The 23,447-nt window shown below is 46.4% G+C and overlaps 29 non-coding genes across 29 annotated transcripts; all 29 read left to right on the top strand.

Annotated features, from left to right (window-relative positions):
- Positions 1-1,852: 1,852 nt before the first annotated feature.
- Positions 1,853-1,935, top strand: TRNAL-CAG (transfer RNA leucine (anticodon CAG)). Its single transcript has one exon. It is a non-coding gene; the product is annotated as a tRNA-Leu (tRNA).
- A 205-nt stretch (positions 1,936-2,140) lies between these two features.
- Positions 2,141-2,223, top strand: TRNAL-CAG (transfer RNA leucine (anticodon CAG)). The gene has a single exon. It is a non-coding gene; the product is annotated as a tRNA-Leu (tRNA).
- A 707-nt stretch (positions 2,224-2,930) lies between these two features.
- Positions 2,931-3,013, top strand: TRNAL-CAG (transfer RNA leucine (anticodon CAG)). Its single transcript has one exon. It is a non-coding gene; the product is annotated as a tRNA-Leu (tRNA).
- An 866-nt stretch (positions 3,014-3,879) lies between these two features.
- TRNAL-CAG (transfer RNA leucine (anticodon CAG)) lies at positions 3,880-3,962 on the top strand. The gene has a single exon. It is a non-coding gene; the product is annotated as a tRNA-Leu (tRNA).
- Positions 3,963-4,044: 82 nt separating this feature from the next.
- On the top strand, positions 4,045-4,127 carry TRNAL-CAG (transfer RNA leucine (anticodon CAG)). The gene has a single exon. It is a non-coding gene; the product is annotated as a tRNA-Leu (tRNA).
- A 434-nt stretch (positions 4,128-4,561) lies between these two features.
- Positions 4,562-4,644, top strand: TRNAL-CAG (transfer RNA leucine (anticodon CAG)). The gene has a single exon. It is a non-coding gene; the product is annotated as a tRNA-Leu (tRNA).
- An 82-nt stretch (positions 4,645-4,726) lies between these two features.
- TRNAL-CAG (transfer RNA leucine (anticodon CAG)) lies at positions 4,727-4,809 on the top strand. Its single transcript has one exon. It is a non-coding gene; the product is annotated as a tRNA-Leu (tRNA).
- A 314-nt stretch (positions 4,810-5,123) lies between these two features.
- TRNAL-CAG (transfer RNA leucine (anticodon CAG)) lies at positions 5,124-5,206 on the top strand. Its single transcript has one exon. It is a non-coding gene; the product is annotated as a tRNA-Leu (tRNA).
- A 6,021-nt stretch (positions 5,207-11,227) lies between these two features.
- TRNAL-CAG (transfer RNA leucine (anticodon CAG)) lies at positions 11,228-11,310 on the top strand. Its single transcript has one exon. It is a non-coding gene; the product is annotated as a tRNA-Leu (tRNA).
- A 205-nt stretch (positions 11,311-11,515) lies between these two features.
- TRNAL-CAG (transfer RNA leucine (anticodon CAG)) lies at positions 11,516-11,598 on the top strand. Its single transcript has one exon. It is a non-coding gene; the product is annotated as a tRNA-Leu (tRNA).
- A 1,043-nt stretch (positions 11,599-12,641) lies between these two features.
- On the top strand, positions 12,642-12,724 carry TRNAL-CAG (transfer RNA leucine (anticodon CAG)). Its single transcript has one exon. It is a non-coding gene; the product is annotated as a tRNA-Leu (tRNA).
- Positions 12,725-12,806: 82 nt separating this feature from the next.
- On the top strand, positions 12,807-12,889 carry TRNAL-CAG (transfer RNA leucine (anticodon CAG)). The gene has a single exon. It is a non-coding gene; the product is annotated as a tRNA-Leu (tRNA).
- A 372-nt stretch (positions 12,890-13,261) lies between these two features.
- On the top strand, positions 13,262-13,344 carry TRNAL-CAG (transfer RNA leucine (anticodon CAG)). Its single transcript has one exon. It is a non-coding gene; the product is annotated as a tRNA-Leu (tRNA).
- A 542-nt stretch (positions 13,345-13,886) lies between these two features.
- TRNAL-CAG (transfer RNA leucine (anticodon CAG)) lies at positions 13,887-13,969 on the top strand. The gene has a single exon. It is a non-coding gene; the product is annotated as a tRNA-Leu (tRNA).
- Positions 13,970-14,341: 372 nt separating this feature from the next.
- Positions 14,342-14,424, top strand: TRNAL-CAG (transfer RNA leucine (anticodon CAG)). Its single transcript has one exon. It is a non-coding gene; the product is annotated as a tRNA-Leu (tRNA).
- A 470-nt stretch (positions 14,425-14,894) lies between these two features.
- On the top strand, positions 14,895-14,977 carry TRNAL-CAG (transfer RNA leucine (anticodon CAG)). The gene has a single exon. It is a non-coding gene; the product is annotated as a tRNA-Leu (tRNA).
- A 372-nt stretch (positions 14,978-15,349) lies between these two features.
- Positions 15,350-15,432, top strand: TRNAL-CAG (transfer RNA leucine (anticodon CAG)). Its single transcript has one exon. It is a non-coding gene; the product is annotated as a tRNA-Leu (tRNA).
- Positions 15,433-15,974: 542 nt separating this feature from the next.
- Positions 15,975-16,057, top strand: TRNAL-CAG (transfer RNA leucine (anticodon CAG)). Its single transcript has one exon. It is a non-coding gene; the product is annotated as a tRNA-Leu (tRNA).
- Positions 16,058-16,499: 442 nt separating this feature from the next.
- TRNAL-CAG (transfer RNA leucine (anticodon CAG)) lies at positions 16,500-16,582 on the top strand. The gene has a single exon. It is a non-coding gene; the product is annotated as a tRNA-Leu (tRNA).
- Positions 16,583-17,230: 648 nt separating this feature from the next.
- On the top strand, positions 17,231-17,313 carry TRNAL-CAG (transfer RNA leucine (anticodon CAG)). Its single transcript has one exon. It is a non-coding gene; the product is annotated as a tRNA-Leu (tRNA).
- A 158-nt stretch (positions 17,314-17,471) lies between these two features.
- TRNAL-CAG (transfer RNA leucine (anticodon CAG)) lies at positions 17,472-17,554 on the top strand. Its single transcript has one exon. It is a non-coding gene; the product is annotated as a tRNA-Leu (tRNA).
- Positions 17,555-17,636: 82 nt separating this feature from the next.
- TRNAL-CAG (transfer RNA leucine (anticodon CAG)) lies at positions 17,637-17,719 on the top strand. The gene has a single exon. It is a non-coding gene; the product is annotated as a tRNA-Leu (tRNA).
- A 521-nt stretch (positions 17,720-18,240) lies between these two features.
- Positions 18,241-18,323, top strand: TRNAL-CAG (transfer RNA leucine (anticodon CAG)). Its single transcript has one exon. It is a non-coding gene; the product is annotated as a tRNA-Leu (tRNA).
- Positions 18,324-18,642: 319 nt separating this feature from the next.
- Positions 18,643-18,725, top strand: TRNAL-CAG (transfer RNA leucine (anticodon CAG)). Its single transcript has one exon. It is a non-coding gene; the product is annotated as a tRNA-Leu (tRNA).
- A 542-nt stretch (positions 18,726-19,267) lies between these two features.
- Positions 19,268-19,350, top strand: TRNAL-CAG (transfer RNA leucine (anticodon CAG)). Its single transcript has one exon. It is a non-coding gene; the product is annotated as a tRNA-Leu (tRNA).
- A 542-nt stretch (positions 19,351-19,892) lies between these two features.
- On the top strand, positions 19,893-19,975 carry TRNAL-CAG (transfer RNA leucine (anticodon CAG)). Its single transcript has one exon. It is a non-coding gene; the product is annotated as a tRNA-Leu (tRNA).
- A 372-nt stretch (positions 19,976-20,347) lies between these two features.
- TRNAL-CAG (transfer RNA leucine (anticodon CAG)) lies at positions 20,348-20,430 on the top strand. Its single transcript has one exon. It is a non-coding gene; the product is annotated as a tRNA-Leu (tRNA).
- Positions 20,431-20,972: 542 nt separating this feature from the next.
- Positions 20,973-21,055, top strand: TRNAL-CAG (transfer RNA leucine (anticodon CAG)). Its single transcript has one exon. It is a non-coding gene; the product is annotated as a tRNA-Leu (tRNA).
- A 275-nt stretch (positions 21,056-21,330) lies between these two features.
- TRNAL-CAG (transfer RNA leucine (anticodon CAG)) lies at positions 21,331-21,413 on the top strand. Its single transcript has one exon. It is a non-coding gene; the product is annotated as a tRNA-Leu (tRNA).
- Positions 21,414-23,447: the final 2,034 nt, after the last annotated feature.

Below are 23,447 nucleotides of genomic sequence, written 5' to 3'. Positions count from 1 at the left end.
TCAACTCCAACCAAACACTCCATCTTGGCGACCTGGCAATATTCTGCTATTGAAGGCTTGGAACATGTTGTCTCCACGCACATGAATGAATGTTTGACTACGGACTATACACTAATGATCGGAAACTATCCTGTGTTTTAAAGATATTTTCCTGCATACTTGGGACGCAGTCAAGCCCAACGAGAAGAAGCTCTTTATGTTCTTCTATTGCTACGGATACCTAAGAGTTTAGGAAATGCTGGTGAATGCGTTGGGGAGGAGATGTCAATGGCCGATGAGAACTGAAAAATCTACATCTTCCAACAAAAGTTCACCCAAGTGTTAGACATTGTCATGTTTGGATGACTTCAACCAACAAAACAGCTAAATGAACCGGCCTCAGCAAAAGGCTTCCTGGTGCTGAAGATTATCTCATCGGCCCTATTATTTTATGTCTGGTGGAGTTTTCGAGAAATCAAATAAATTCCAATTTATTTCTTTTTTTACAATACGTGTTCTTGCTTCATCCACTTCCTTTGTGGGAACAGCTGTCAAAACGATGTGGGTCGTAGACTGCCGTGGGTTTGCGAATCACATTAGCAGGTTTTTAAGAGTCTGGCGAAGTTTGGATGTGAAGTCTGCTCCTGGAATTCCTGACTTTGGCCAGGACGTGGACCATCAGGTCAGGTTGGGGACACTGAGGTCAACATGTCCATCAGGACCATCATCCCGATATCTGTATCAAGTTACTGAATTAAGGGAAGGATTACTACAAATCAACAACCAAAAAGATGTTGTACCGAGAGACCCACGACTTGCTAATCTGAATAGACTCCATCCTTTACCTATGCTCTTGCTTGTGCTGCACACCTTACAAGATTAAGCGGTCTCAATATATTCAGTTTGGGGGAGAGAAGAGAGAGGGGGGGTGGGAGATAGACATTTAAACACATAAAGGTATAAAGGAGAGGAGGGAAGTTTATTTCAAAGGAAGCGAAAAGTTACAACAAGAGACCGTAATCTAACACTAGAGAGGGTGGGGGATAAGTGGAACAGCCTCCCAGCAGAAGTGGTAGAGGGTAATACAGTGAGGGTATTAAACATGCATGGGATAGACATACGGCTTCTGAATCTGAGACCAAGGACTGATTAAGGTTTAGAGTTTTTACAGCAGGAGAAACTGACTAGGTGTGAGGAACAGGACTGATCTGCTTTTAAATGTTATGTTTCTATTAGAGCATGAAAATAAGAGAATTAAATGATTTGTGTAAATTTTGTGAAAATATCCCCATTTTTTCTCATCGCCTAGGTGACTGTTGTCTTAGATCATTTTCATATTCTGATTGCGGCCCACTACAGAAAGAATGTTTTAATGCCCAAGCGGGGGTTCAAATCCCACTTCTAACATTGTGTGTTTTCTCGAAGAACGTAAAAATTAAACAATAATGGATAATAAAACTAGCTGAACAATGTCAGGATGGCCAAGCGGTCTAAGGCGCTGCGTTCAGGTCGCAGTCTCCTCTGGAGGCGTGGGTTCAACTCCTACTTCGGCCGTTATATTTTCTCCCTTAAATTTAACACAATATTGACAAATGCATCACGGAATCCTGTGTGTCCCACAAAGACTGTACAGGACGTCAGGATGGCCGCGCAGTCTAAGATGCTGAGTTCAGGTCACATACTCCTCTGGAGGCGTGGGTTCAAATTCCACTTCTGCTGTTATATTTTCTCCCTTATATTTAATAGTCGCAGTCTCCTCTTTAGGCGTGGGTTCAAATCCCACTTCTGACTTTTCATTTTCTCCCTTAAATTTAACACAATATTGACAAATGCATCACGGAATCCTGTGTGTCCCACAAAGACTACACAAGAAGTCAGGATGGCCGAGCAGTCTAAGGCGCTGCGTTCAGGTCGCAGTCTCCTCTGGAGGCGTGGGTTCAAATCCCACTTCTGACATTACATTTTCTCTCTTAAATTTAACACAATATTGACAAATGCATAACGGAATCCTGTGTCCCACAAGGATTCCACAAGTCACAGTCTCCTCTGGATGCGTGGGTTCAAATCCCACTTCTGACATTACATTTTCTCCCTTAAATTTAACACAATATTGACAAATGCATAACGGAATCCTGTGTGTCCCACAAAGACTGTACAGGAAGTCAGGATGGCTGAGCGGTCTAAGGCACTGTGTTCAGGTCGCAGTCTCCTCTGGAAGCGTGGGTTCAAATCCCACTTCTGGCATTATATGTTGTCCCTTAAATTTAACACAATATTGACAAATGCATAACGGAATCCTGTGTGTCCCACAAGGACTCCACAAGATGTTAGGATGGCCGAGCAGTCTAAGGCACTGCATTCAGATCGCAGTCTCCTCTGGAGGCATGGGTTCAAATCCCACTTCTGACATTATATGTTGTCCCTTAAATTTAACACAATATTGACAAATGCATAACAGAATCCTGTGCCCCACAAGGACTCCACAAGTCATAGTCTCCTCTGGATGTGTGGGTTCAACTCCTGTGTGTCCCACAAAGACTGTTCAGGAAGTCAGGATGGCCAAGCAGTCTAAGGTGCTGCGTGTGGGTCACATACTCCTCTGGAGGCGTGGGTTTAAATTCCACTTCTGCCATTATGTTTTCTCCCTTAAATTTAATAGTCGCAGTCTCCTCTGGATGCGTGGGTTCAAATCCCGCTTCTGACATTTTGTTTTCTCCCTTAAATTTAACACAATATTGACAAATACATAACGGAATCCTGTGTGTCCCACAAAGACTACACAATAAGTCAGGATGGCCGGACAGTCTAAGGCACTGAGTTCAGGTCGCAGTCTCCTCTGGAGGCGTAGGTTCTAATCCCACTTCTGACATTATATTTTGTCCCTTAAATTTAACACAATATTGACAAATGCATAACGGAATCCTGTGTGTCCCACAAGAACTCCACAAAAAGTCAGGATGGCCGAGTGGTCTAAGGCGCTGCATTCAGGTCACAGTCTCCTCTGGAAGCGTGGGTTCAAATCCCACTTCTGACATTATATTTTCTCCCTTAAATTTAACACAATATTGACAAATGCATAACGGAATCCTGTGTGTCCCACAAAGACTGTACAGGAAGTCAGAATGGCCGAGCAGTCTAAGGTGCTGCGTTCAGGTCACATACTCCTCTGGAGGCATGGGTTCAAATTCCACTTCTGCCATTATATTTTCTCCCTTAAATTTAATAGTCGCAGTCTCCTCTGGATGCGTGGGTTCAAATCCCGCTTCTGACATTTTGTTTTCTCCCTTAAATTGAACACAATATTGTCAAATACATAACAGAATACTGTGTGTCCCACAAATACTCCACAAGAAGTCAGGATGGCAGAGCAGTCTAAGGCGCTGCGTTCAGGTCGCAGTCTCCTCTGGAGGCGTGTGGGTTCAAGTCCCACTGCTGACATTATATTTTGTCCCTTAAATTTAACACAATATTAACAAATACATAACGGAATCCTGTGTGTACCACAAAGACTCCACAAGAAGTTAGGATAGACAAGCGGTCGAAGGCGCTGCGTTCAGGTCGTAGGCTTCTCTGGTCGTGTGGGTTCATGTCCCACTGCTGACATTATATTTTGTCCCTTAATTTTAACACAATATTGACAAATGCATAATGGAATCCTGTGTCCTACAAGGACTCCGCAAGTCGCAGTCTCCTCTGGATGCATGGGTTCAAATCCTGTGTGTCCCACAAAGACTGTTCAGGAAGTCAGGATGGCCGAGCACTCTAAGGTGCTGCATTCAGGTCACATACTCCTCTGGAGGCGTGGGTTCAAATCCCACTTCTGACATTATATTTTCTCCCTTACATTTAACACAATATTGACAACTGCATAACGGAATTCTGTGTGTGCCACAAGCAGTCGTCAGGATGGCCGAGCGGTCCAAGGCGCTGCGTGCAGGTTGCAGTCTCCTCTGGAGGCATGGGTTCAAATCCCGCTTCTGACGTTCTGTTTTCTCCCTTAAATTTAACACAATATTGTCAAATACATAACAGAATCCTGTGTGTCCCACAAATACTCCACAATAAGTCACGATGGCCGAGCGGGCTAAAGCGCTGCGTTCAGGTCGCAGTCTCCTCTGGAGGCGTGGGTTCAAATCCCACTTCTGACATTATATTTTGTCCCACAAAGACTGTTCAGGAAGTCAGGATGGCCGAGCAGTCTAAGGTGCTGCATTCAGGTCACATACTCCTCTGGAGGCGTGGGTTCAAATTCCACTTCTGCCGTTGTATTTTCTCCCTTAAATTTAATAGTCGTAGTCTCCTCTGGATGCGTGGGTTCAAATCCCGCTTCTGACATTTTGTTTTCTCCCTTAAATTTAACACAATATTAACAAATACATAACGGAATCCTGTGTGTCCCACAAAGACTCCACAAGAAGTCAGGATAAACAAGCGGTCTAAGGCGCTGCATTCAGGTCATAGGCTTCTCTGGTCGTGTGGGTTCAAGTCCCACTGCTGACATTATATTTTGTCCCTTAAATTTAAAACAATATTAACAAATACATAACGGAATCCTGTGTGTCCCACAAAGACTCCACAAGAAGTCAGGATGGCCGCGCGGTCTAAGGCGCTGCGTTCAGGTCGCAGTCTCCTCTAGAGGCGTGGGTTCAAATCCCACTTCTGACATTATATTTTCTCTCTTAAATTTAACACAATATTGACAAATGCATAACGGAATCCTGTGTGTCCCACACTGACTCCACAAGAAGTCAGGGTGGCCGAGCGGTCTAAGGCGCTGCGTTCAGGTCGCAGTCTCCTCTGGAGGCGTGGGTTCAAATCCCACTTCTGACATTATATTTTCTCCCTTAAATTGAAAACAATATTGACAAATGCATAACGGAATCCTGTGTGTCCCACAACGACTGTTCAGGAAGTCAGGATGGCCGAGCAGTCTAAGGTGCTGCGTTCAGGTCACATACTCCTTTGGAGGCGTGGGTTCAAATTCCACTTCTTATATTTTCTCCCTTAAATTTAATAGTCGCACTCTCCTCTGGATGCGTGGGTTCAAATCCCGCTTCTTACATTTTCTTTTCTCCCTTAAATTGAACACAATATTGTCAAATACATAACGGAATCCTGTGTGTCCCACAGATACTCCACAAAAAGTCAGGATGGCCGAGCAGTCTAAGGCGCTGTGTTCAGGTCGCAGTCTCCTCTGGAGGTGTGGGTTCAAATCCCACTTCTGACATTCTATTTTCTCTCTTAAATTTAACACAATATTGACAAATGCATAATGGAATCCTGTGTCCAACAAGGACTCCACAAGTCACAGTCTCCTCTGGATGCATGGGTTCAAATACTGTGTGTCCCACAAAGACTGTTCAGGAAGTCAGGATGGCCGAGCAGTCTAAGGTTCTGCGTTCAGGTCACATACTCCTCTGGAGGCGTGGGTTCAAATTCCACTTCTGCCGTTATATTTTCTCCCTTAAATTTAATAGTCGCACTCTCCTCTGGATGCGTGGGTTCAAATCCCGCTTCTGACATTTTTTTTTGTTTAAAGTATTTTATTTGCATTTTAACAAAATATAACAGACGCCAAAGTTAGTGTGACACAGCACATCAGACCATAAGACAGAGGCCTAAGCACAATGGACAAACAAATGTGATAAAGCAATAAGAGCATAACAACAATCATTGGTCAGCATGTCATAATGCGGAATAACCAAGTGCCCGCACTAACCCAAAGTATGGCACTCCAGCAGTAATTTGGCAAACAACATAGAAGAGGGAAGAAAGGAAAGGAAATGGGGACAGAGAAAAGAAGAAAGGAAGGACAAGAAGGAAGAAAAGTAGAAAAAGAAGAGAGACACCCCTCACGGTTCAGAGATGGAGAAGCGGATGAACTGGTCTGGGCCCCTTGAATGCAGAGAGCCACGGATCCCATATATCCTCGAACTTTGACATACTATCGTGGAGTTTGGCCGTGATCTTTTCCATATTAATAATATGCCATATATTGGCCTGGATTTCTCCGTGAGTCGGAGGAGCCCCCTTCCACCTCTGAGCAATGGCCTGTTTGACAGCCGCGCAGATCCGGTGAATAAGTTGCTGATTAGAAGGCGACAGGGTGGGGTCCGGGACCCCCATCATAAGGAGGGCAGATTCTGGAGACAGGCGGACATCAGTATGAAGTGCTTTCGATAACTTGGCGGAGAAGGAGGACCACAGAGGCTGAACCAGACCACACTCCCACCACGCATGGAGGTAGGTGCCCTTCTCTCCACACCCTCGGAAACAGCAATCACTGGCGCCACTGACCATATGCGATAGTTGCACGGGCGTCGTATACCAGCGAGCAACCACTTTGTAAGCCCGCTCTTTTATCAATGTGTTAATTGTAGTCTTATGTAGAGTCGCCGCCGCCAAATCCCACACGTCGTCAGGGTAAGTAGTGAGTAAATCTTTGTGCCATTGGGACCGGTAAGAAGGAGGAGAAGCAGACGTAACCGATATAAAGCTGGAGTAGTGTGTAGAAATGGAACCATTAAGCCGCTTTCCGGCCAGGAATCTGCGTTCAAAGACCGTTAAAGCAGCCATCTCACCCCTGGCCAAAAGAGAACGCACAAAGTGTTGGACCTGTAAATAACGGAACAATTCAGTTGGAGGGATATTTTTGGAGTCCCGCAGCGCGGCGAAAGAGAACATCCGCCCGCCCCGGACCAGGTCGCCAAGAGTGAGCAATCCAGCAGTCGTCCACCACCGGAAAGTCGACGGAGTCATGCCTTCCGGGAACTGAGGATTGGACAGCAGAGGCGTGAGTGGAGAGATGGAACCGACAAGGCCGAGCTTAAAGCGCCAAGCTCGCCAGAGGAGGAGTGTTGCCGAGATCGTAGCGGACGAGGACGGACAAAGGAGTGACGGATTATCTAGCCACAGGAGCTTTCCGAGGTCCTGGTGTGGGAAATAAGATCGCTCAATATCCACCCAGGGAAGGGTATTTGCCGGGCAAGACCAAGACTCCAACTGAGAGATCCTGGCCGCAACGTAGTACATAAATAGGTCTGGAACAGCCAATCCTCCAGCTTGCTTTGATTTATACATGGTAGGTTTATTAACGCGAGCACGTCTGGACTCCCACACATATTCAAATAAAGTAGACTGAAAGGTCACCATCTCCTCTATCTTGATTGGGATGGGCAGCGCACGAAACAAATACAAGAGTCTAGGCAGTAAGTTCATTTTAACCGCAGTTATGCGCCCCAACCAGGAGATAGTATAGCGGGCCCATTGTCGCAACTCTGAACGCAAGGTCCCCAGGAGCGGTGGGTAGTTAGCCTGATAGAGCGAGTGAAAGTCCTTAGTGACACGTATACCTAGGTACTTGATCGAAGACGGCTGCCAAGAGAATTGAAAATCCTGCGCAAGAAGTCGTTGTACTTGCGGCTCCAAATTAACATCCAGGGCTTCACACTTGGAATCATTAATCTTGTATCCGGATATTTTGGAGAAGTCCTTCAGTAGGCGAAAGAGGTTAGGGAGCGATATCAGGGGGTTCGTCAAGGTAAGTAGGATGTCATCGGCAAACAGGCTTAATTTGTAGGGAACACTTCGTATCTCAATCCCCTGAATGTCCGGATCGGCCCTAACAGCCGCTGCAAGGGGCTCGAGACATAGAGCAAATAGGAGCGGGGAGAGAGGGCATCCCTGCCGCGTGCCATTTTTAATATCCAACGAAGACGACTCACAGCCCATCAGAGCCACCGTTGCCGTCGGGCGACTGTATAACGCTTGGACGCCACTTAGAAAGCTACCTCGAAAGCCAAACCGGGCCAACACCTCCCACATATAAGTCCAGTCAATCCTATCGAAGGCTTTCTCGGCATCTAAAGCCAACAACATCGATTTCTGAGCGGTAGCTTTAGCAGCCTCAATCAAGTCTATTGTACGCCAAATGTTGTCAGGAGCTTCTCTGTTTGGAATAAATCCCACTTGGTCTGGGTGTATCAGAGACGAAATGACCGCACTCAGACGAGCCAAAAGTAGCTTAGCAAACAGTTTGATGTCGGAGTGGATAAGCGAAATAGGACGATAGCTCCCGCAAGCAGAGGGGTCTTTACCTTCTTTGTGGATCACAACAATTTTAGCCTTCAACATTTCACTGGATGGGGGGTCGCCATTGAGGAAGCGCTGGAAAAGAACAAGCAGCCGAGGTGTGAGAAGAAGCTGAAATTTTTTGTAGTAGGATCCTGGAAGCCCGTCCGGACCGGGAGCCTTGGTAACAGGACCGTTAAGGGACTCCAGTTGAGCTGGAGAGAGGCGCGGAAGAGCGACTGAATCTAGAAAGCGACGTACAGGGCGGCGATCATGTAAGTTCGTAGGAGCTTTATTACCATCATATAGGTCTTGATAGTAAGTTGCAAATTGATCCGCTATGTCCCTAGGGTGAACCCAGCTCGCCTGATTGGCATCCACGATCTTGGAAATGATCTGCAGTTTCCGCTGCGCACGCAAGCGCCTCGCCAACATGGAGTCCGGTTTATTGGCCTTTTCAAAGAATTTTTGTTTAGTAAGGTTGAGGGAGTATAGCAAATCTTGGCTCAGCAGAAGGTTCAACTCCCCTCTCGTCCGGACAATGTCCCGGAGGAGCGAGGCATCGAGAAGTCGCTTGTGTCGGGCTTCCAAATCAGCTAAGCTAGCCGTGAGGGAGTCAATCGCTTCTTGTCGGAGTTTCCTACGGCGGGCTGCTATCCTGATGAAGGTACCTCTGATAAACGCTTTATGGGTTTGCCAAATCAGAAGAGGATCTAATTCCGGAGATTCATTGAAGTCAAAGAAGTCATGGAGGTCTTGCGCGACCTCTGAATGGACCGAAGGGTCTGTTAGTAGGAATTCATTCACTCTCCATTGTCTAGAGCCACTAGGCCAATCAGAAAGGTGAAGAACGCACTCGACAGCCCCATGATCCGACCAAATGATGGGATGAATTCGCGCAGCGTGAAGGGAGTTAGCCATATGTTGGCCTACGAATATGTAGTCTATTCTGGAATAGGACTGGTGGGGATGGGAGAAAAAAGAGTAGTCCAGCTCTTTGGGATGAAGCAACCGCCAGGCGTCAACCAATGCGACTGTCCGCGCAAAATTTTTAAGACGTCTTGAGTTCGGCAGGGAATGGGATAACGTAGAGGAGCTCTTTCTGTCTTTCTGTCGTGAGAGGACCAACCTCGGTCCCAGGGGGTAGTAAGTTGAGGACCACTCAAAATGGTATCTCCAGCCCTATGCGAACCGGAATTACCTGACAGCAGGGTACATTCAGTACCAAAATGAGAAAACATGGATCCTAGGACCCGTAAATATAGGCTATACAGCCAACATGTGCGTGGGTGTGTGAACCAAGCCGATAGATTGGCAATGTGGGAGTATAACCGAATCGGCAAATAAAAATAAAAATAAACGGTACGGCAGCGGAAAAAAAAACCCAATAAGGACGACCGAAATGTACAAAACAGAGAGCCAAACTTAGCTGTTCCAAGTCCCAGTCAGCTGCCACAGAGAAGCCACCGCCGGCGATTGAATGGAGCCCAGTCCGGGGAACTGACCGAGACGCCCCGGCACCGACGGGACACAGCCAAACTGACGCCGATGGCAGTAGAAGTGCCCTGCACGGGACGAAGACCGCGAAGAAGCAGCTCCAGGCGCGCACCACCGTGTGGAAGACAGCAGCCGAATCGTGGTGAGGATGTCCGGAGTGAAATAACTCGCGAAGCAAGGCGCCTCCGGGTCGCAGTGAAAGACGTCCCTCGAAGCCTCGAAGAAGAGGATCAGAGTCCCAGGCACCGGATGACAGGAGCGAGCGCGGTCGGTAGAAACAGACATAGTGGAGCAAAGGTGAGTACGCTACATCTGGTCAGCCGTCTCTCTATCCGCGTCCACGCCGTCAAGGTCTCGCCTCCAAGGAGCTGCCGGGACCTCGGACCATTCCCCCGCAGACTGGGACCCCGGATCTTGCCTGTATCTCTTGCGGCCTCCCGGCAGAGGCAGTAACTCCAGATAGTGGAGAAGCTCAGACGCCTCCGACATCGATTTCAGGGAGTAGCTTTTATCACCCGAAGGGCGAAAGGGAATCTCCAGTGATAGGAAACACCTTGCGCCCGTAAGTGGTCCGTGAGAGGCTTGAGGGTCTTCCTCCGCTGTAGGGTCCTAGGGGAGAGATCAGCATAGATTTGCAGCTCCACATTGTCAAGGGACAACGTCGTGGCTCTAGCAACTTTCATAAGTTCTTCCTTAACGGCCTAGTCTCTGAGCTTTACGACGATGTCACGAGGCTTTTCAGAGGGCCTAGGTCTAGGCCTCAGCGCTCTATGAGCTCGGTCCACTACAATCTCCTCCCTGGACTTGTGCGGCAAAAGCTGCTTAAGGACAGCGTCCAGAACCGACTCGACATCCTGAAGCGATTCAGGCACACCACGCACCCTAAAATTAGATCTCCGAGATCTGTTCTCCAGATCTTCATGGGCATCTTGGAGAACGAGTACCTCATGGCGCAGCGCAGCAACATCAGCCTCCATCGCCCGCGCGTCACGCTGCATGGAGGCCTGGGCCCTCTCAAGGTGATCCGTACGTGTGCCAATGTCCGTTATATCCTTCTTCAAGTCGCGAAGCTCATCTCTGATGTGTTCCATCAGGTCGCGTTTTACAGAAAGGACGAGGTCTTTGATTTCATCGATGTCACGCCTCGTGCAGGAGACAGACTCATCATCAGGAGTCGGGCCCGGGGCCGCCATTGGAGAAAGCGCGGGAGCGTCGAGGTAAGTAGGCTTTTTCTGAAAAATGTCCGGCACCACTTTCTTTTTAGCGGACTTACGAACACCACCTGGCATTCCCACAGATATTCGTGCCAATACCGCAGCCGGTAGTCAGGTAAAACGCTGATTTTAAATGCTTTAGACAGGGCGTCTCGGAGGAGCAGAATCACTGCACAACCATTTCGGATCCCGGTCGGCCACGCCCCCCCCGCTTCTGACATTTTGTTTTCTCCCTTAAATTTAACACAATATTAACAAATACATAACGGAATCCTGTGTGTCCCACAAAGACTCCACAAGAAGTCAGGATAAACAAGCAGTCTAAGGCACTGCGTTCAGGTCATAGGCTTCTCTGGTCGTGCGGGTTCAAGTCCCACTGCTGACATTATATTTTGTCCCTTAAATTTAACACAATATTAACAAATACATAACGGAATCCTGTGTGTCCCACAAAGACTCCACAAGAAGTCAGGATGGCCGAGCGGTCTAAGGCGCTGCGTTCAGGTCGCAGTCTCCTCTGGAGGCGTGGGTTCAAATCCCACTTCTGACATTATATTTTCTCTCTTAAATTTAACACAATATTGACAAATGCATAACTGAATCCTGTGTCCCACAAAGACTCCACAAGTCGCAGTCTCCTCTGGATGCGTGGGTTCAAATCCCACTTCTGACATTATATTTTCTCCCTTAAATTGAACACAATATTGACAAATGCATAACGGAATCCTGTGTGTCCCACAAAGACTCCACAAGAAGTCAGTTTGGCCGAGTGGTCTAAGGCGCTGCGTTCAGGTTGCAGTCTCCTCTGGAGTCGTGGGTTCAAATCCCACTTCTGGCATTATATTTTCTCCCTTAAATTTAACACAATATTGACAAATGCATAACGGAATCCTGTGTGTCCCACAAAGACTGTACAGGAAGTCAGAATGGCCGAGCAGTCTAAGGTGCTGCGTTCAGGTCACATACTCCTCCAGAGGCATGTGTTCAAATTCCACTTCTGCCATTTTATTTTCTCCCTTAAATTTAACACAATATTTACAAATGCATAACGGAATCCTGTGTGTCCCAGCAAGATATAACAGGTAGTCAGGATGGCCGGGCGGTCTAAGGCACTGCGTTCAAGTCACAATCTCCTCTGGAGGCGAGGGTTCAAATAACACTTCTGACATTATATTTTCTCCCTTAAATTTAACACAATATTGACAAATGCATAATGGAATTCTGTGTGTCCCACAAGGAGTCCACAAGAAGTCAGGATGGCCGAGCGGTCTAAGGTCACAGTCTCCACTGGAGGCGTGGGTTCTGACATTATATCCCACTTCTGACATTATATTTTCTACCTTAAATTTAACACAATATTGACAAATGCATAACGGAATCCTGTGTCCCACAAAGATTGTACAGGAGCTCAGAATGGCCAAGCAGTCTAAGGTGCTCTGTTCAGGTCACATACTCCTCTGGAGGCATGGGTTCAAATTCCGCTTCAGCCATTATATTTTCTCCCTTAAATTTAATAGTCGCAGTCTCCTCTGGAGGCATGGGTTCAAATTCTACTTCTGATGTTATGTTTTCTCCCTTAAATTTAATAGTCGCACTCTAGTCTGGATGCGTGGGTTCAAATCCCGCTTCTGACGTTTTGTTTTCTCCCTTAAATTTAACACAATATTGACAAATACATAACGGAATCCTGTGTGTCCCACAAAGACTCCACAAGAAGTTAGGATAGACAAGCGGTCTAAGGCGCTGTGTTTAGGTCGTAGGCTTCTCTGGTCATGTGGGTTCACGTCCCACTGCTGACATTATATTTTGTCCCTTAAATTTAACACCATATTGACAAATGCATAACGGAATCCTGTGTGTCCCACAAAGACTCCACAAGAAGTCGGGATGGCCGAGCGGTCTAAGGCGCTGCGTTCAGGTAGCAGTTTCTTCTGGAGGCGTGGGTTCAAATCCCACTTCTGACATTATATTTTCTACCTTAAATTTAACACAATATTGACAAATGCATAACGGAATACTGTGTGTCCCACAAAGACTACACAAGAAGTCAGGATGGCCGAGTGGTCTAAGGCGCTGCGTTCAGGTCGCAGTCTCTTCTGGAGGCGTGGGTTCAAATCCCACTTCTGACATTTTATTTTCTCTCTTAAATTTAACACAATATTGACAAATGCATAACGGAATCCTGTGTCCCACAAGGACTCCACAAGTCGCAGTCTCCTCTGGATGCGTGGGTTCAAATACTGTGTGTCCCACAAAGACTGTTCAGGAAGTCAGGATGGCCGAGCAATCTAAGGTGCTGCGTTCAGGTCACATACTCCTTTGGAGGCGTGGGTTCAAATTCCACTTCTTATATTTTCTCCCTTAAATTTAATAGTCGCACTCTCCTCTGGATGCGTGGGTTCAAATCCCGCTTCTTACATTTTGTTTTCTCCCTTAAATTGAACACAATATTGTCAAATACATAACGGAATCCTGTGTGTCCCACAGATACTCCACAAGAAGTCAGGATGGCCGAGCGGTCTAAGGCGCTGCGTTCAGGTCGCAGTCTCCTCTGGGGGCGTGGGTTCAAATCCCACTTCTGACATTATGTTTTCTCTCTTAAATTTAACACAATATTGACAAATGCATAACGGAATCCTGTGTCCCACAAGGACTCCACAAGTCGCAGTCTCCTCTGGATGCGTGGGTTCAAATACTGTGTGTCCCACAAAGACTGTTCAGGAAGTCAGGATGGCCGAGCAGTCTAAGGTGCTGCATTCAGGTCACATACTCCTCTGGAGGCGTGGGTTCAAATCCCACTTCTGAAATTATATTTTGTCCCTTAAATTTAACACAATATTGACAACTGCATAACGGAATTCTGTGTGTCCCACAAGGAGTCCACAAGAAGTCAGGATGGCCGAGCGGTCCAAGGCGCTGGATTCAGGTCGCAGTCTCCTCTGGAGGCATTTGTTCAAATTCCACTTCTGCCATTATATTTTCTCCCTTAAATTTAATAGTCGCAGTCTCCTCTGGATGCGTGGGTTCAAATCCTGCTTCTGACATTTTGCTTTCTCTCTTAAATTTAACACAATATTGTCAAATACATAACGGAATCCTGTGTGTCCCACAAAGACTCCCCAAGAAGTCAGGATGGCCGAGCGGTCTAAGGCGCTGCGTTCAGGTCGCAGTCTCCTCTGGAGGCGTGGGTTCAAATCCCACTTCTGACATTATATTTTCTCTCTTAAATTTAACACAATATTGACAAATGCATAACGGAATCCTGTGTCCCACAAGGACTCCACAAGTCGCAGTCTCCTCTGGATGCGTGTGTTCAAATCCTGTGTATCCCACAAAGACTGTTCAGGAAGTCAGGATGGCCGAGCAGTCTAAGGTGCTGCGTTTAGGTCACATACTCCTTTGGAGGCGTGGGTTCAAATTCCACTTCTTATATTTTCTCCCTTAAATTTAATAGTCGCACTCTCCTCTGGATGCGTGGGTTCAAATCCCGCTTCTTACATTTTGTTTTCTCCCTTAAATTGAACACAATATTGTCAAATACATAACGGAATCCTGTGTGTCCCACAGATACTCCACAAGAAGTCAGGATGGCCGAGCGGTCTAAGGCGCTGCGTTCAGGTCGCAGTCTCCTCTGGAGGCGTGTGTTCAAATCCCGCTTCTGACATTCTATTTTCTCTCTTAAATTTAACACAATATTGACAAATGCATAACGGAATCCTGTGTCCCACAAGGACTCCACAAGTCGCAGTCTCCTCTGGATGTGTGGGTTCAAATACTGTGTGTCCCACAAAGACTGTTCAGGAAGTCAGGATGGCCGAGCAGTCTAAGGTGCTGCATTCAGGTCACATACTCCTCTGGAGGCGTGGGTTCAAATCCCACTTCTGAAATTATATTTTGTCCCTTAAATTTAACACAATATTGACAACTGCATAACGGAATTCTGTGTGTCCCACAAGGAGTCCACAAGAAGTCAGGATGGCCGAGCGGTCCAAGGCGCTGGATTCAGGTCGCAGTCTCCTCTGGAGGCATTTGTTCAAATTCCACTTCTGCCATTATATTTTCTCTCTTAAATTTAACACAATATTGTCAAATACATAACGGAATCCTGTGTGTCCCACAATCACTTCCCAAGAAGTCAGGATGGCCGAGCGGTCTAAGGCGCTGCGTTCAGGTCGCAGTCTCCTCTGGAGGCGTGGGTTCAAATCCCACTTCTGACATTATATTTTCTCTCTTAAATTTAACACAATATTGACAAATGCATAACGGAATCCTGTGTCCCACAAGGACTCCACAAGTCGCAGTCTCCTCTGGATGCGTGTGTTCAAATCCTGTGTATCCCACAAAGACTGTTCAGGAAGTCAGGATGGCCGAGCAGTCAAAGGTGCTGCGTTTAGGTCACATACTCCTTTGGAGGCGTGGGTTCAAATTCCACTTCTTATATTTTCTCCCTTAAATTTAATAGTCGCACTCTCCTCTGGATGCGTGGGTTCAAATCCCGCTTCTTACATTTTGTTTTCTCCCTTAAATTGAACACAATATTGTCAAATACATAACGGAATCCTGTGTGTCCCACGGATACTCCGCAAGAAGTCAGGATGGCCGAGCGGTCTAAGGCGCTGCGTTCAGGTCGCAGTCTCCTCTGGAGGCGTGTGTTCAAATCCCGCTTCTGACATTCTATTTTCTCTCTTAAAATTAACACAATATTGACAAATGCATAACAGAATCCTGTGTCCCACAAGGACTCCACAAGTCGCAGTCTCCTCTGGATGCGTGGGTTCAAATACTGTGTGTCCCACAAAGACTGTTCAGGAAGTCAGGATGGCCGAGCAGTCTAAGGTGCTGCATTCAGGTTACATACTCCTCTGGAGGCGTGGGTTCAAATCCCACTTCTGACATTATATTTTGTCCCTTAAATTTAACACAATATTGACAACTGCATAACGGAATTCTGTGTGTCCCACAAGGAGTCCATAAGAAGTCAGGATGGCCGAGCGGTCCAAGGCGCTGGATTCAGGTTGCAGTCTCCTCTGGAGGCATTTGTTCAAATTCCACTTCTGCCATTATATTTTCTCCCTTAAATTTAATAGTCGCAGTCTCCTCTGGATGTGTGGGTTCAAATCCCGCTTCTGACATTTTGTTTTCTCTCTTAAATTTAACACAATATTGTCAAATACATAACGGAATCCTGTGTGTCCCACAAAGACTCCACAAGAAGTCAGGATGGCTGAGCGGTCTAAGGCGCTGCGTTCAGGTCGCAGTCTCCACTGGAGGCGTGAGTTCAAGTCCAACTTCTGACATTATATATTCTCTCTTAAATTTAACACAATATTGACAAATGCATAACGGAATCCTGTGTGTCCCACACTGGCTCCACAAGTCGCAGTCTCCTCTGGATGCGTGGGTTCAAATCCTGTGTATCCCACAAAGACTGTTCAGGAAGTCAGGATGGCCAAGCAGTCTAAGGTGCTGTATTCAGGTCACATACTCCTCTGGAGGCGTGGGTTCAAATTCCACTTCTGCCTTTGTATTTTCTCCCTTAAATTTAATAGTCGCAGTCTCCTCTGGACACAATAAGTCAGGATGACCGAGTGGCCTAAGGCGCTGCGTTCAGGTCGCAGTCCCCTCTGGAGGTGTGGGTTCAAATCCCAATTCTGACATTATATTTTGTCCCTTAAATTTAACACAATATTGACAAATGCATAACGGAATCCTGTGTGTCCCACAAAGACTCCACAAGAAGTCAGGATGGCCGAGTGGTGTAAGGCGCTGCGTTCAGGTCGCAGTCTCCTCTGGAGGCGTGGGTTCAAATCCCACTTCTGACATTATATTTTCTCCCTTAAATTTAACACAATATTGACAAATGCATAACGGAATCCTGTGTGTCCCACAAAGACTGTACAGGAAGTCAGAATGGCCGAGCAGTCTAAGGTGCTGCGTTCAGGTCACATACTCCTCCAGAGGCATGTGTTCAAATTCCACTTCTGCCATTTTATTTTCTCCCTTAAATTTAACACAATATTTACAAATGCATAACGGAATCCTGTGTGTCCCAGCAAGATATAACAGGTAGTCAGGATGGCCGGGCGGTCTAAGGCACTGCGCTCAAGTCACAAGCTCCTCTGGAGGCGTGGGCTCAAATCCCACTTCTGACATTATATTTTCTACCTTAAATTTAACACAATATTGACAAATGCATAACGGAATCCTGTGTGTCCCACAAAGACTCCACAAGAAGTCAGGATGGCCGAGCCGTCTAAGGCGCTGCGTTCAGGTCGCAGTTTCTTCTGGAGGCCTGGGTTCAAATCCCACTTCTGGCCGGGTGGTCTAAGGCGCTGCGTTCAGGTCGCAGTTTCTTCTGGAGGCCTGGGTTCAAATCCCACTTCTGATATTATATTTTCTACCTTAAATTTAACACAATATTGACAAATGCATAACGGAATCCTGTGTGTCCCACAAAGACTCCACCAGAAGTCAGGATGGCCGAGCGGTCTAAGGCGCTGCGTTCAGGTCGCAGTCTCCTCTGGAGGCGTGGGTTCAAATCCCACTTCTGACATTTTATTTTCTCTCTTAAATTTAACACAATATTGACAAATGCATAACGGAATCCTGTGTCCCACAAGGACTCCACAAGTCGCAGTCTCCTCTGGATGCGTGGGTTCAAATACTGTGTGTCCCACAAAGACTGTGTGTCCCACAAAATCTCCACAAGAAGTCAGGATGGCCGAGCGGTCTAAGGCCCTGCGTTCAGGTCGCAGTCTCCTCTGGAGGCGTGGGTTCAAATCCCGCTTCTTACATTTTGTTTTCTCCCTTATATTGAACACAATATTGTCAAATACATAACGGAATCCTGTGTGTCCCACAAAGACTCCACAAGAAGTCAGGATGGCCGAGCGGTCTAAGGCGCTGCGTTCAGGTCGCAGTCTCCTCTGGAGGCGTGGGTTCAAATCCCAATTCTGACATTATATTTTCTCTCTTAAATTTAACACAATATTGACAAATGCATAACGGAATCCTGTGTCCCACAAGGACTCCACAAGTCCCAGTCTCCTCTGGATGCGTGGGTTCAAATCCTGTGTATCCCACAAAGACTGTTCAGGAAGTCAGGATGGCCAAGCAGTCTAAGGTGCTGTATTCAGGTCACATACTCCACTGGAGGCATGGGTTCAAATTCCGCTTCAGCCATTATATTTTCTCCCATAAATTTAATAGTCGCAGTCTCCTCTGGAGGCATGGGTTCAAATTCTACTTCTGCCGTTATGTTTTCTCCCTTAAATTTAATAGTCGCAGTCTCCTCTGGAGGCATGGGTTCAAATTCTACTTCTGCCGTTATGTTTTCTCCCTTAAATGTAATAGTCGCACTCTAGTCTGGATGCGTGGGTTCAAATCCCGCTTCTGACATTTTGTTTTCTCCCTTAAATTTAACACAATATTGACAAATGCATAACGGAATCCTGTGTGTCCCACAAACACTCCACAAGAAGTCAGGATGGCCGAGCGGTCTAAGGCGCTGCGTTCAGGTCGCAGTCTCCTCTGGAGTCGTGGGTTCAAATCCCACTTCTGACATTATATTTTCTACCTTAAATTTAACACAATATTGACAAATGCATAACGGAATCTTGTGTGCCCCAGAAAGACTGTACAGGAAGTCAGAATAGCCGAGCAGTCTAAGGTGCTGCGTTCAGGTCACATACTCCTCTGGAGGCATGGGTTCAAATTCCACTTCAGCCATTATATTTTCTCCCTTAAATTTAATAGTCGCAGTCTCCTCTGGATGCGTGGGTTCAAATCCCGCTTCTGACATTTTGTTTTCTCCCTTAAATTGAACACAATATTGTCCAATACATAACGGAATCCTGTGTGTCCCACAGACACTCCACAAGAAGTCAGGATGGCCGAGCGGTCTAAGGCCCTGCGTTCAGGTCGCAGTCTCCTCTGGAGGCGTGGGTTCAAATCCCACTTCTGTCATTCTATTTTCTCTCTTAAATTTAACACAATATTGACAAATGCATAACGGAATCCTGTGTCCCACAAGGACTCCACAAGTCGCAGTCTCCTCTGCAAGCGTGGGTACAAATACTGTGTGTCCCACAAAGACTGTTCAGGAAGTCAGGATGGCCGAGCAGTCTAAGGTGCTGCATTCAGGTCACATACTCCTCTGGAGGCGTGGGTTCAAATTCCACTTCTGCCGTTATATTTTCTCCCTTAAATTTAATAGTCGCACTCTCCTCTGGATGCGTGGGTTCAAATCCCGTTTCTGACATTTTGTTTTCTCCCTTAAATTTAACACAATATTAACAAATACATAACGGAATCCTGTGTGTCCCACAAAGACTCCACAAGAAGTCAGGATAAACAAGCGGTCTAAGGCGCTGCATTCAGGTTATAGGCTTCTCTGGTCGTGTGGGTTCAAGTCCCACTGCTGACATTATATTTTGTCCCTTAAATTTAACACAATATTAACAAATACATAACGGAATCCTGTGTGTCCCACAAAGACTCCACAAGAAGTCAGGATGGCCGAGTGGTCTAAGGCGCTGTGTTCAGGTCGCAGTCTCCTCTGGAGGCGTGGGTTCAAATCCCACTTCTGACATTATATTTTCTCTCTTAAATTTAACACAATATTGACAAATGCATAACGGAATCCTGTGTCCCACAAAGACTCCACAAGTCGCAGTCTCCTCTGGATGCGTGGGTTCAAATCCTGTGTGTCCCACAAACACTGTTCAGGAAATCAGGATGGTCGAGCAGTCTAAGGTGCTGCATTCAGGTCACATACTCCTCTGGAGGCGTGGGTTCAAATCCCACTTCTGAAATTATATTTTGTCCCTTAAATTTAACACAATATTGACAACTGCATAACGGAATTCTGTGTGTCCCACAAGGACTCCACAAGAAGTCAGGATGGCCGAGCGGTCCAAGGTGCTGGATTCAGGTCGCAGTCTCCTCTGGAGGCATTTGTTCAAATTCCACTTCTGCCATTATATTTTCTCCCTTAAATTTAATAGTCGCAGTCTCCTCTGGATGCGTGGGTTCAAATCCTGCTTCTGACATTTTGTTTTCTCTCTTAAATTTAACACAATATTGTCAAATACATAACGGAATCCTGTGTGTCCCACAAAGACTCCACAAGAAGTCAGGATGGCCGAGCGGTCTAAGGCGCTGCGTTCAGGTCGCAGTCTCCTCTGGAGGCGTGGGTTCAAATCCCACTTCTGACATTATATTTTCTCTCTTAAATTTAACACAATATTGACAAATGCATAACGGAATCCTGTCTCCCACAAGGACTCCACAAGTCGCAGTCTCCTCTGGATGCGTGTGTTCAAATCCTGTGTATCCCACAAAGACTGTTCAGGAAGTCAGGATGGCCGAGCAGTCTAAGGTGCTGCGTTTAGGTCACATACACCTTTGGAGGCGTGGGTTCAAATTCCACTTCTTATATTTTCTCCCTTAAATTTAATAGTCGCACTCTCCTCTGGATGCGTGGGTTCAAATCACGCTTCTTACATTTTGTTTTCTCCCTTAAATTGAACACAATATTGTCAAATACATAACGGAATCCTGTGTGTCCCACAGATACTCCACAAGAAGTCAGGATGGCCCAGCGGTCTAAGGCGCTGCGTTCAGGTCGCAGTCTCTTCTGGAGGCGTGTGTTCAAATCCCGCTTCTGACATTCTATTTTCTCTCTTAAATTTAACACAATATTGACAAATGCATAACGGAATCCTGTGTCCCACAAGGACTCCACAAGTCGCAGTCTCCTCTGGATGCGTGGGTTCAAATACTGTGTGTACCAACAAGACTGTTCAGGAAGTCAGGATGGCCGAGCAGTCTAAGGTGCTGCATTCAGGTTACATACTCCTCTGGAGGCGTGGGTTCAAATCCCACTTCTGACATTATATTTTGTCCCTTAAATTTAACACAATATTGATAACTGCATAACGGAATTCTGTGTGTCCCACAAGGAGTCCACAAGAAGTCAGGATGGCCGAGCGGTCCAAGGCGCTGGATTCAGGTTGCAGTCTCCTCTGGAGGCATTTGTTCAAATTCCACTTCTGCCATTATATTTTCTCCCTTAAATTTAATAGTCGCAGTCTCCTCTGGATGCGTGGGTTCAAATCCCGCTTCTGACATTTTGTTTTCTCTCTTAAATTTAACACAATATTGTCAAATACATAACGGAATCCTGTGTGTCCCACCAAGACTCCACAAGAAGTAAGGATGGCTGAGCGGTCTAAGGCGCTGCGTTCAGGTCGCAGTCTCCACTGGAGGCGTGGGTTCAAATCCAACTTCTGACATTATATTTACTCTCTTAAATTTAACACAATATTGACAAATGCATAACGGAATCCTGTGTCCCACAAGGACTCCACAAGTCGCAGTCTCCTCTGGATGCGTGGGTTCAAATCCTGTGTCTCCCACAAAGACTGTTCAGGAAGTCAGGATGGCCAAGCAGTCTAAGGTGCTGTATTCAGGTCACATACTCCTCTGGAGGCATGGGTTCAAATTCCACTTCTGCCTTTGTATTTTCTCCCTTATATTTAATAGTCGCAGTCTCCTCTGGACACAATAAGTCAGGATGACCGAGTGGCCTAAGGCGCTGCGTTCAGGTCGCAGTCCCCTCTGGAGGCGTGGGTTCAAATCCCAATTCTGACATTATATTTTGTCCCTTAAAGTTAACACAATATTGACAAATGCATAACGGAATCCTGTGTGTCCCACAAAGACTACTCAATAAGCCAGGATGGCCGAGTGGTCTAAGGCGCTGGGTTCAGGTCGCTGTTACCTCTGGAGGTGTGGGTTCAAATCCCCCTTCTGACATTATATTTTGTCCCTTAAATTTAACACAATATTGACAAATGCATAACGGAATCCTGTGTGTCCCATAAGGACTCCGCAAGATCTCACGATGGCCAAGTGGTCTGAGGCGCTGTGTTCAGGTCGCAGTCTTCTCTGGATGCGTGCGTTCAAATCCCACTTCTGACGTTATATTTTCTCCCTTAAATTTAACACAATATTGAAAAATGCATAACGGAATCCTGTGTGTCCAAACAAGCCCCAAAATGAAGTCTGGATGGCCGAGCGGTCTAAGGCACTGTGTTCAGCTCACAGTCTCCTCTGGAGGTGTGGGTTCAAGTCCTACTTCTGACATGTTTTCTTCCTTAAATTTAACACAATATTGACAAATACATAACAGAATCCTGTGTGTCCAACAAAGACCCTACAAGAAGTCAGGATGGCCGAGCAGTCTAAGGCACTGTGTTCAGGTTGCAATCTCCTTAGGAGGCATGGGTTCAAATCCCACTTCTGACATTTTGTTTTCTCCCTTAAATTTAACACAATATTGACAAATGCATAACGGAATCCTGTGTGTCCCACAAAGACTATACAGGAAGTCAGGATGGCCAAGCAGTCTAAGGTGTTGCATTGAGCTCACAGTCTCCTCTGGAGGCGTGGGTTCGAATCCCATTCCTGACATTATATTTTCGCCCTTAATTTTAACACAATATTGACAAATGCATAACGGAATCCTGTGTGTCCCAAAAAGATTTTGTAGGAAGTCGGGATGTTCGAGTGGTCCAAGGCGCTCTGTTCAGGTCACCGTCCCATCTGGGGGCGTGGGTTTAAATCCCGCCTTTGAGATATTCTTTTCTCCCTTAAATTTAACACAATATTACAAAGCATTAACAGTAAGTCAGGATGGCCGAACTGTGTAAGGCACTGCATTCAGGTTTCTGTGTCTTCTGGAGGCATTGTTTGAATCCAACTTCTGACATGATTTAAAATCGCTCTTGATCCTTTGTTTAGGGTTTTGCAACACTCGGCTAACTACAAGGGTATCTTGGTAGGGGACAGGAATGTGAGAGTCTCTGCCTTTGCTGATGACCTGCTGCTGTTTGTGGCAGACCCGCAGAGTTCTCTCGGTGGAGTGTTTGACGTGCTGCTCAGATTGGGTGCATTCAAGGGTTTTGCAGTAAATATTTCGAAAACAAAAGCTCTGTACTTGGGGTCAGGTGGGGCTCCTCCAGGGACACCCATGTAGGGTCGGGATGGGCGAGCAGTCTAAAGCACCATGTTCAGGTCACAGTCTTCTTTGGTAGGCGTGGGTTCAAATCCCACTTCTAACATGTTATTTTCTCCCTTAAATTTAACACAATATTGACAAATGCATAACAGAATCCAGTGTGTCTTTGCACTCTACAGGAAGTCAGGATGGCTGAGCTGCCTAAGGTGCTGCATTCAGGTCACAGTCTTCTCGGGAGCCATAGGTTCAAGCCCCGTTTCTGATATTTTCTCCCTGAGTCAGGATGGCCGAGCTGTGTAAGGCGCTGCATTCAGGTTTAAGGGTAAATCAATGTTTATTAAGTATTTTTTGGAGAAATCCAACAAAGGAGGGGGGGGTACAAAAAGAAGAAGGGGGAAGGAGGGGGGACACGGAGAAGGGTACAATCCAAATCCATCACAACATATGCAGGAAGAAGAATTATGCAGCATGTTGGGTATACATTCGGGAAAAAACCATCTCTGGGTCAGCAGAACGACAATAAAAGCAAGACTGGTCAATCAAGATAGTTTACCGGAGAAGTGATGCCATCGCGGCCTGTGACACAACAGGATGTAGCATGCGTGAAGGGCTCCGTGTGGAGTGGGGATGGCGAATCCAGGAAACTACGAAGGCGATTACAGCTA

This window comes from Sceloporus occidentalis, unplaced genomic scaffold, assembly GCF_023333645.1.
Source record: "Sceloporus occidentalis isolate IW3139 unplaced genomic scaffold, rSceOcc1.0.p SCAF_224, whole genome shotgun sequence".
NCBI lineage: Eukaryota > Metazoa > Chordata > Lepidosauria > Squamata > Phrynosomatidae > Sceloporus > Sceloporus occidentalis.
Note: the sequence above shows the minus strand (reverse complement) of the source record. Positions and strands in the feature narration are given on the sequence as shown.